The sequence below is a fragment of the Pleurodeles waltl genome, chromosome 4_2, assembly GCF_031143425.1.
Source record: "Pleurodeles waltl isolate 20211129_DDA chromosome 4_2, aPleWal1.hap1.20221129, whole genome shotgun sequence".
Taxonomy (NCBI): domain Eukaryota; kingdom Metazoa; phylum Chordata; class Amphibia; order Caudata; family Salamandridae; genus Pleurodeles; species Pleurodeles waltl.
In genome coordinates, this window is record NC_090443.1 from 746,089,538 (window position 1) to 746,101,565 (window position 12,028).

Sequence of the window (12,028 nt, forward strand, 5' to 3'; positions counted from 1 at the left end):
AACATCCCGCACTAAGAAAGTAAAGTGGGGAGACAGAGCATTCACCAATGCGGCGGCAAAAATCTGGAACTCTCTACCATTGAACATACGGCAAGAACATAACTATCTAACATTTAGGAAATTGGTCAAGACTTGGCTGTTTCCTCAATAAGCTCGGGAGTTTCTTGGTTAGTCTCCCCGCCTCACCCAGTTAGCGCTTCGATGCCCTTGGGGCCGGAATGCGCTTTATAAATACTTAACACATACATACATCAATCAAAGAGTAAGACCATTGCTTTTCACAAACTGGACTTTCAAAGTTACTAGAACTTCCAAAGTTAGTAGATTCCAAAAGGGCACAAAAGAGTGGTAGATTAAATGTACCCCAGGCCAGCCCTGAAGAACATCTAGCATCACACGTGGCTACTCACATTTACTACGATGCATATAAATAATAGAGGTGGGGCTTAAAGGAACACACAATAAGAAAATAACATTAAATACATTAAAATATGTTGTTGAGAGTGCACAATATGATATATGTTTATAACATAAAGATGTCTTGTAATCTGGGTCCATTTCTCTCTCTCTTTTTATTTTTGTCAAGAGCTGGATAGAGTAATCCCTCTTTGCGAGTTTGATTTTGTTCCGTGAAGAAGAGGTGTGCATTAACAGTAGTTACAGCACCCTCCGGTACAGTTACAATACATGAAATATAACTAGTACTTTCTCGAACTGGTCTCAAAAAAGAAACATGCAAAAGACAGAAAAAAACACTCCTACGTAACCTTGGCATACTTGATTCAAGATGAGTTAAGATGCTGGAGAAGTGCTTATGGCACCAAACCCTCCCAAAACTGGGCAGGGAAAAAGCCAGCAATACAACACTGGAATCCTGGAGTCCAACTGGAATCTTGCTACTAAAATAGTAGGGGAAAATCAAGACTATATAGCAAGAGGGCAGCAAACACCACTAAAAATAAGTATTGAATGTGTTGGAATGCATCCATTTCCTATGCAAGCTTCTTTATATATGGTTAAAAAGGAAGTGATATCTGAGGAAATCCCCAGGCGCAAGCAGGTGTTGTGTGTCATTTCTCCAGCTGCAATGGGTTGATCTCCCAGCCGCAAAGCAGGTGGAGCGTTGATTTTAGCCACGAGGCCAGCAGCATGTAGTTTATCAGCCACGTTGCAGATGGTGCATCAAAAATTTCCCCGCACAGCGTTCTGTGCGTGGATTTTCAGCTCTTGGCCTGCCAACTTCACCTTTCAAGGGCCCAGGGACTGGATAGGGTACCACTTGCAGAGCAGGAGTCTCAGCAGAGAGTCCAGGTGCTGGCAGACGAAGTCTTTGATGGCCCTGATACTTCAAAACAGGAGGCAAGCTCAGTCCAAGCCCTTGGAGATTCTTCACAAGCAGGAATATACCACAAAGTAGGGGCAGCACTCCTCTTCGGCTCTTCAGATCTTCTTCTTGGCAGAGGTTCCTCTTGGTTCCAGAAGTGATCTAATTTTCAGGGGGTTTGGGTCCAAAACGTATACCCCTTCTGCCTTTGAAGTAGGCATATTCAAAGGAAAGTCTCTGTTGGTCACAAGATCATGCCTTGCCCAGGCCCCAGACACACACCAGGGGTTTGGAGACTGGATTGTGAGAGGGCAGGCACAGCCCTTTCACATGTGAGTGACCACTCCTCCTTCCACTCTAGCACAGATGGTTCATCGGGATATGCAGGCTACACCCCAGCTCCATTTCTCTCACTGTCTAGAGAGGATTCACAAACAGCCCAACTGTCAAACTGATCCAGACAGGCAATCCACAAACAGGCAGAGTCACAGAATGGTTTAAGCAAGAAAATGCCTACTTTCCAAAAGTGGCATTTTCAAACTAACAATCTAAAAACCAACTTCACTAAAAGATGTATTTTGAAATTATGAGTTCAGAGTCCCCAAACTCCATATTTCTATGCGCTCAAAGGGAATCTGCACTTTAATATTATTTAAAGGCAGCCCCCATGTTAACCTATAAGAGAGATAGACCTTGCAACAGTGAAGACTGAATTTAGCAGTATTTCACTGATAGGACATCTAACACACATCAGTACATGTCCCACCTTTAGCATACACGGCACCCTGCCCATGGGGCTCCCGAGGGCCTACCTTAGGGGTGCCCTACATGCATGAAAAGGGAAGGTATACGCCTGGCAAGTGGGTACACTTGCCAAGTCGAATTGGCAGTTTAAAACTGCACACACATACTGCAGTGTCAGGTCTGAGACAGGGCTACTAAGGTGGGTGGCACAACCAGTCCTGCAGGCACACTAGTAGCATTTGATTTACGCACCCTGGGCACCTCTAGTGAACTTTACTAGGGGCTTACTAGTAAATCAAAAATGCCAATCATGGATAAGCCAATCACACATACATTTTACGTAGGAGCACTTGCACTTTAGCCCTAGTTAGCAGTGGTAAAGTGCCCAGAGTGTAATAAAAAACAGCAAAACAGAGTCCGGCACACGTCAACAACCTGAGAAGCCTAGGCAAAAAGTTAGGGGAGACCACGCCAAGGATGCTAATTATAACATATTAGGTGGTATTTTTTCTGTTTTCAACACAATGATTTATTTGCTTAAAACAAGTTCACTCCAGGTTCTTCAATATTATGCTTGCATTTGAAAATAATCCATTAGTTTCAAGCATTATGTAAAGCAGTATAAAAATCTGTAATTTCCAGTCTATCATTGAACCAGGGAGAGGGGTGAGATATTATATTTGCAGAGAACAGTGGCAAGAGCACTGCTAGAAGCTTAAGAAAGTTTGTAAATGTCCAGAGGAAGGCAGTCGTGTGTCTCAGGCAACATGTTGCTTGACACTGCACTCAGCACACAGATTAAGTGACTACATTACCTAGAGCTCATTGGTATCTCCTTGCTCACACTCATCAGGAGAGTTGTTCTGTGAGTTTCATGGAGCACCAGACACGAACAGCAGTGCATGATTGGGGAATTCGATGCTGGACAAAAGATACCAAACATACTCTACTTCTGTGTGTGCCAAACAAATGCCATGAGTTTAGGGGAAGGGGCATGGACAAGCCTTATAATCTTCAATTTCCAAGAATGCAGTTTAGCCGTAGAAAGTTCTCTGAGGTTCCCAATCCAAGATAAAGTAAAGTCTTTTCTTGTTTGAATCCTATATCAGAAAGCATTTTAGGGTGGACTCCATAACCTATTTTGCTAAGTCATATATCTAAACCCTTGGATGGCAGAACCAAAAAGTGATGGATGGGATGCTTGAAATAATTTCAGGCACTGGTAAATAATTACTCAGGTCGTATTCCAGTCAATTTTTTTTTGCCCAAAATGTCACCTCAAATTAAACCAGCCATATGCGAATCAACCTTCATCCTGCTCCAACAATCCAGCCTGAACTGTCAATCCAAGTCCTCTCTGAGCCGGAACACAAGCAAGCCAAGACTGGTTGTGGCCTATTTGGGCTTCTTAAGTGGGGTGCAGCGTAGTTTCCAGTGGTATATTGAGCATGGGACTCACATCTTGGCATACCCATCCTGATGCTGTGTGCACCATTAAATGGTTAAAGGCCTCGAAAGATGAAGTAGCATAGCCCTTTGTAGGCCTCTCAGTAGGTGTGCTGACATGATAAGTGCATGGAACGGTTTGCTTGGGCTCACAAAACTAATCCCAATAGCCAGCAATAAGCAATAACACTGGACTAACCATTAACCTTGGTTACCGGAGCATTGTGCTGCCCGGGATATAGTGCTTCAATGCCTCGTCAGTGGTAGGAAGCGCTGTATGTATACAAATGCAACACACATATAATAACCAGCCTATGCCACTTGCCTGGTTAATATAAAATGAAATCACAGCAAGTAATTGTTTCCTTTTTGGATGTCTCATGGGTCTGGAGAACACATCTTTACTGATTTTGTTCTTAAATGTCAGGATTATGATTAAGGGCCAGATGTAGCAAAGAGTTTTTCCCATTCTGTGTCAATGGGAAAATGTGTTCGTACATATGGCCCTAAGACCTTTCTCCTTTTGAGAGCTAGCATTTGAAGATGAAGGTCTCGTTATCTTGGATCTATCCCTTAGAGTAAAGTTCTAAATATACAAAGAAATCTATACTCCTCGGTCCTTCGCTGAGCCATGAAGGTTACACCAAAAACAGACACGACACGGCCGGGTTCCGATTAGTCATCACTGGCTGCTCAGCAATTTTTAGCACTGCAGAAAAATGGTACCGCAGCAAAGGACACGCTTGACATATCTAACCCGCAGCAAGATACAGATGTGTAAGCAGACCACCAAGAGAACACATAAGTCTTGAACAAGGTCTTTGAAAATACCGGGCATGAAACCTAACGCAATCATGATGTTTCAGAGGTGAATTGATTGTAAAAGCATAAAAGCTTTACAATGATAAGAATTCACTAAGTTCGTGTTTTTTTGCTGAAAACATAGCCGCGTTTATATTTTTTTACAAAACAGCAAAAGGTCTAAGAATATTAATTTGAAAAAAGAACGTGCGTTTTGCACGTCAGTCTCAGGGGTTGCGCAGCCGGTCCCCAAATTAACCTGTGGGCATTCCAGAGTCATAGCTTGCGTCGTGCTGTAGGTGTAGCCCAGAGGCCTGAGGGGCCCGCGGAGCCCTCGTTATTGCTGTAATTTATCGTTGATATAGCAGGTCGTTGTCCTTCCTTGCACCAGGGCCTACGACACGCTGCGACTGAATACACTACAAGCACCAGGCCGCCGGCCTCCATCCCTCAGTCATGAAATCCCAGATTCGCCGAGGGGCCACCTTGCACGGTTCCTCACCATTTTGCACCTGAGACGCACATATATTTTCACCCCAGTTAACTGGGTACAATTGCCCATAGTGTGCAGATGCTCTTGCGGTACAAGAGCGTGCTTCAGCACTGAGGCTTGCAACCACACAGGAGTTAGTAGTGAGTCTGTCATTACGCAGTGCATTTACACCAGCACGCGAATAGTGCAAGTGCCTGTGGGTGTGGGGGAGCACTTCATAGTGCACCACCCTTTTGGAATTAAAACCGATCACTCCCACAGTATTTCTCCACAAAAGAGTTCAATTTGTAGTACACATTTGCAGAGGTCCCTTCACCACTGGGATTAATGATTGTCTCCTGCAAGCGTATGTCTATTGAACATGTACTGCACAAGCACGTTCACCGCAAAATGCAGAATCACGTGTAGTGGACTCCACACTTCTTTTCATACAGAAGGCAGGCAAACGCGCATTATTGATATGGTTGCGTGCACACTTCGGTGTTGAGCTGTGAATCAGTCAACAAATTAGGCGGCCATCTCCTCCTCGGTGCAGTTGTTCTCGTGAGGTGTCCAGGACACTGATTTGAGTAGTCTGAGTTATCCTGAGGCGGACATGCCGCGCACTTTATTCACCCTTTCGCATAAGGGTGCATATTGTCTGCTCAGCCAGGGGCATAAAACATTTAGTGCCAGGTCTACAAGAAAGTGGGGCATCAGGCCTAATGCACCACTTTTCTTGCGCTGCGCTTAGTCCCCCTAATGTCATCATGGTACCACTGGATTTGCAATACAGCGCACCATGGCGCACGTTAGCACAGCGTCAGAATTTATGATGCTATTGTGGTGCTTTGCTGGATTGGCACCTATAATTATGGTGCTAGTCTAGCAAAGCACTTGGGAGGCCCATAGGTTATCATGGGCATGTCACTTTAACGCCTGCAATGCGCAGGCGTTAAAAATGACTGAAAAGATCATGCAGTGAAATCTTGCAGATTTCACTGCGCCATTTTTTAGGCCTCCCTACGGGGGCATGCCCTCCTTGCATACGTAATGCCTGGAGCAGGCATAATGTAAAGCAAGGGGTTACAAAGTGGTGCAATGCTAGCATTGCGCCACTTTGTAAATATAGCGCGTCAGAAATGCCTACCTAACTCCACATTAGCATTAACAAAATGACATCAATGTGGCACAAGGAGGGCCTTGTAAATTTGTCCATTAATGCAGTCTAATGACTTCTGCCATTGGCAAGGTAGTAGGCCAATTTAGAGGCAGTGGGAAGTCCATTAGCATGAATGCGTTCTGTATGGGCGATTAACTACTTGCAGCTGGGATTAAACAGGAACTGCTTGAGCCATAATTCTCTATCTCTCCTTGGATCATTTACAAATCTATTGCATGATAACGCATGGCCTACTCGCATAACTTTGATTATTTACATACCTATTCTGACATAATGTCTGGGCTATTCCCAGGCACTACATGCAGGGCCACTGGAATTATGTGACGGGGTGGACCAAATTATTTTGCAAGAAAAGATAAATTATGTAGCACATTTTGTGATAGCATTACTTCATTTTTTTGTCCTTTTTTCGCATCTTACCACTATCCGGGGAAATGTTTCACCTCATTACTACCAATATGACACCCAAATGCAGCAGTAACAGAAAGATGACCAATCAACCTTTGCATGTCATTCAATGTGCTTCAACACTTGATGCCGTGTTCATATTGTTTTTTGATCCGTATGAGCTAGAAATAACATTTTGTTAAAATCTACATTTTATGCAGCCGATAATGGATAATATGGAAAATGCAGGAAATAAATAATTACGTGAAAAACGCTGTAGCTGTAAAATTGCATAATCCAGTGGCCCTGACTATGGGGTAAATCACGTTCTGTTAAACAGAACCCAATAGCTTTTATTTTAACTTCCTAACCTTTCTATTATGGCTTTCTTAATGTATGCATATAGGTCATTCTCACAAGTATTAGCAGCTTAGTAAAGTGCATCTCCTGAAAGAAATGGAGCACTACATGTACCTCATTTCTGATGAGGCAAGGCTGCAATCTGGACAATTCTCTCAAAGTTTGTGAACCCCTCTTACCCCCAAAACAAATAATCCAATTACTCCCTCGGATTGAATTTCTGTCAAATAGCAGAGGATCCATTTTCATTAGCTACTGCAACCCCTAGTATAACAAAAGTTGCTTTGGACAACAGTGTTTTGTACCACTGATAATTCTGAGTTTGTAATGTTTGTTGCAAATTAGAATTTTCTGTTGCGTGTACGCAGAAATTGCTACAAGGATAATTACAAATGTTTTTAAACCTCAGCGAGTTGCTGAATGAGAGATTCCATTTCGGAAGCACAAATATCCCGCTTTACAGTAGCAAATATTATGGGTTAGGAAACTTTTCAGAAGAGGATCACATTTTAAAGATAAAAATGGAATACTGAAATTTATTGTTTAGATACGGTTTGAAAACAATATGTATATATATAATTCAGGCATTGCGTCACTTTGTAAATATGGCGCAGTGTTTTTGGCCTTCCAACACCACATTAGCATAAAAAAATGACAGTAATGTGGCGTTGGAATGGTGCTAGGCCCTCACAAATCTGGGCCTAATTATTGTAAAGCAGCCTTTAGTTATTAGACAGAATCGTCCCAGCATGATAATTTCAGCTCAACACAGAAGACTGAATTAGGCGACATATGGTCCGGAAGTCACATACGCTCCTTCTGGGCACTTCAAGAAATCTATGCACTCACTTTTTCACAATTTTATAAATATCTTCAATTGAGACATGCACTTCATACCCATACACCCGAGATGCTTCCTTTCCAGAGTTCAAACCCCTAAAGGACAAACTCCTCATGGGCACACTGGTAAAAGGAGCTATTTTCACAGATTTACTGTACTTTAATCATTAACGCCATCAGTACACTGGACCACCTTCGGACGCGCTGGAAGGGATGGCTGTTTCCCCTTCAAGACAATGACTGGCAGGATGCTCTGATGGCCCCTCGGGTCATAACCATCTCCTTGGGGTTGTGTCTGATTCAGACCTATTACTTGTACTGCGCTTACCTCACCCTGGACACACTACACTAGAAGGCCTCCTCCTTGCCCTCTTTCCCCCCGCTGCTCTGATACCTCTGCTGACTTCTACCACGTTGCATGATCAAGTCCCTTGATCCAAAGATAATGGGCAAATGTGACAGGAGAACTCACAGATGTGCTGCGGTGGGAAGTACAAGTGTGACATAGCAACCCGACGAAAGAGTGCCGCTCCTTCGATGTTATCATAGTGGCAGAGGGGAATGGATTGGTGTGCACAACAAGAAAAACCTCTATATGAAGCCAGAGGATGGCCTTCAAAGCACAAATGTATACAGGGGAAATGGTTGGGTCAACTGCAATGAGTCATTGAGCGCATTATGTTTTATGTTCCAACATCACTGTCTCTTTTTGATCATTCACCTTCTGTTGTTGTGTAACGCTGCCAGTTTACATTGAGATCTCTTTGAGATATACCCTTCTGTGCCACCTGAGTGGTTTATGTTGTCTCTGTTAAACTCAATAACGCTGTTTATAAAAAAAAATAACATAGAAGACTGTGTGCACAAGGTACTAACCTATGTACATGTGCTTGTTTTGCTTCAGAAGATGGACTACCTCTACAATGCAAGTAGTATGATCTTTAGCACCTTCAGTCCTTGGTTATGTTTAGCATAGAGTGTACACTGTGCTTAGTAGTTTTTTTTATTACTCTGTGGTTTTTCTCATCTGAGTTTCACTGTATGCAAACAGCGTGGTACGGAGTAAACTCTCTCTATGTAGGTTCAGTGACTGACAGGAGTTTCATATCAACAAAGATTGCCATTAGTATGGCATTAGTTATGTAGCAGGGCTTGTGTATCTGGAGGAACTTTATTTCTCTGAACACCGTGTGCAGGATAGGTTATCGTTTCATCTGTGGTCCATAGTTAAGATTAACTTGGCTACTCATGAAGTGTATGGTATAGGGTATGTTATAAATGGGGTTTTTGGTTGACAATCAGGTTACCCCCTGTTCAAGACAGGACCCTCACTCTAGTCAGGGTAAAACAGAATCACCCTCAGCTAACCCCTGCTTACCCCCTTGGTAGCTTGGCAGAGCAGTAGGCTTAACTTCAGAGTGCTAGGTGTAAGGTATTTGTACCAACACACACAGTAACTTAATGAAAACACTACAAAATGACACAACACCAGTTTAGAAAAATAGGAAATATTTATCTAAACAAAACAAGACCAAAACAAAAATCCACAATACACATGTTAAGTTATCAATTAAAAATCAAAAAGAGTCTTTAAGTAGTTTCAAACACACACTAACGCTGTTACCGTGAAAAAGTACCTTGAGTGCGTCAAAAATAACCCTGCACGGGCGAGTGCGTGTCAAAAAGGGCTTGCGAGGCATTGATTCCACTCACTAGCGGGACTGTGTGTCGTTTCTCCTTTCACTGGGTCAGGGCGCATCATTTCTTCTCTCCGCAGGAGAGCGATGCGTCGATCCGGTCAGCACTCTCGGGTCCAGGCAGGCCTTGCGTTGTTTTTCCACGAACAGCAATACCTGAGTTAGAAATCCAGCTGCACGATGATCCGAAATCCCCGCAGCGCGGGTTGTGATCTCCCAGCCTTCGTCAGCGATGCTGCGTGTCGTTTCTCCTGCTCCATGCGTTGATTTTTCGGTTGTGTTTCCTGTGAGCATCGATTCTCAGCTGCGGAGCCGGCGGCGCGTCGTTTCTTTAGCCGCAGATCGGAGTTGCATCGAACTTTTCCCCGCATGGCGCTCTGTGCGTGGATTTTCTTGTCTTTAGGCTGCCAGCTTCTCCTTTCAGGGTCCCAGGAAGGTAGGCCTACTTCAAAGTAAAGTCTCTTTTGAATGTGAAATCCTGCCTTGCCCAGGCCAGGCCCCAGACACTCACCAGGGGGTTGGAGACTGCATTGTGTGAGGGCAGGCACAGCCCTTTCAGGTGTGAGTGACCACTCCTCCCCTCCCTCTTAGCACAGATGGCTCATCAGGATATGCAGGCTACACTCCAGCTCCCTTTGTGTCACTGTCTAGTGTGAGGTGCAACCAGCCCAACTGTCAAACTGACCCAGACAGGGAATCCACAAACAGGCAGAGTCACAGAAATGGTTTAAGCAAGAAAATGCTCACTTTCTAAAAGTGACATTTTCAAACACACAATCTTAAAATGAACTTTACTAAAAGATGTATTTTTAAATTGTGAGCTCAGAGACCCCAAACTCTACATGTCCATCCGCTCCCAAAGGGAATCTTCACTTTAATCAGATTTGAAGGTAGCCCCCATGTTAACCTATGAGAGGGACAGGCCTTGAACAGTGAAAAACGAATTTAGCAATATTTCACTGCCAGGATATATAAAACACATTACTATGGGGGTCATTACGACTCTGGCGGAAGGCGGAGAACCGGCGGTAAGACCGCCAACAGGCTGGCGGTCTCCCCTCATGGGATTATGACCATGGCGGTTACCGCCATGGTCATCCGCCGGTTCTCCGTTCCACCCGCCGGGCTGGAGACCTAGGTCTCCAGCCCGGCGGCCGTCACTATACCGCCGGCGGTATTTTGACCCGGCTTACTGCCGTGGATTTCCTGGGGTTTGAACCGCCATGAAATCCATGGCAGTAAGCACTATCAGTGCCAGGGAATTCCTTCCCTGGCACTGATAGGGGTCTCCCCCACCCCCTGTCCCCACCCTGACTCCCTCCCCTACCCTCCACACCACCCCTGCCACCCCCCAAAGATGGCAGGGTCCCCCTCCCCACCCCGACCCCCAACATCACATCACCCATTTCCACACGACACGCACGCAGGCACCACCTACACACTCACACACGCCAACATACATGCCTACATACACACACACAGGCAGGCACACACACCCACATTCAAACATTCACGCACACATCCATACTGACATACCCACAGACATACACGCACTCATTCCCATACACACAACACCCCCACAAGCATACACGCACTCACACCCCCTTCACATACACACACGCACACCCCCATGCACACACACAACACACAGCACAAGCCCCCCACCCCCGTCCCGGACGATCAACTTACCTGGTCCGACGATCCTCCGGGAGGGGACTGGAGCCATGGGGGCAGCTCCGCCGACACCACACCGCCAACAGAACACCGCCACGGCGAATCACAGGACGTGATTCGCCTTGGCGGTGTTCTGTTGGCATGGCGGTGGAGCAACCTCCACTTCCCCACCTCCCACCAGTATGGCTGTTGGCGGCTCTCCGTCCGAAAAAGGACGGAGAGCTGCCAACGGTCATAATAGGCCGAGCGGAAAACCGTCACCACTGGCAGTCTTCCGCACGGCGCTCCCTCGGCGTTCTTTCAAAAAGACCGCTGAGGTCAAAATGACCCCCTATATGTCCTACCTTAACCATACACTGCACCCTGCCTTTGGGGCTACCTAGGGCCTACCTTAGGGGTGTCTGGCATGTAAGAAAAGGGAAGGTTTAGGCCTGGCAAGAGGGTATACTTGCCAAGTCGAATTTACAGTTAAAACTGCACACACAGACACTGCAATGGCAGGTCTGAGACATGATTATGGAGCTACTTATGTGGGTGGCACAACCAGTGATGCAGGCCCACTAGTAGCATTTGATTTACAGGCCCTGGGCACCTCTAGTACACCGTACTAGGGACTTACTAATAAATCAAATATGCCAATCATGGATAAGCCAATTACATACACATTTTGTAAAGGAGCACTTTAGCACTGGTTATCAGTGGTGAAGTGCCCAGAGTAACAAAAATAGTAAAATCAGAGTCCAGCACACATCAACAACCTGGGGAACAGAGGCAAAAAGTTAAGGGACACCACACCAAGGATGAAAAGTCTAACAGGGTAAATTATGCAAATAACACAAGCTTGCTTTACCTATGGGGGTTGAATATTTGATAGCAGTAAGACGCTTCATATTATTCTGTGCTATTTTGCACTTCCTGCCATAGCTCTAATGGTACACCTGTGTAAAGAGCAATTTGTACAAAAGAAGCATGGATGATGTTACGAGTAATGTGATGTAATCATTGACGTCATCAATGATGCCACTGATGACATTAATGATGTCATATATGATGTCATAGAACAAGTCATGAGTGATGTCATGTGAGGTCGGAAGCAGTGC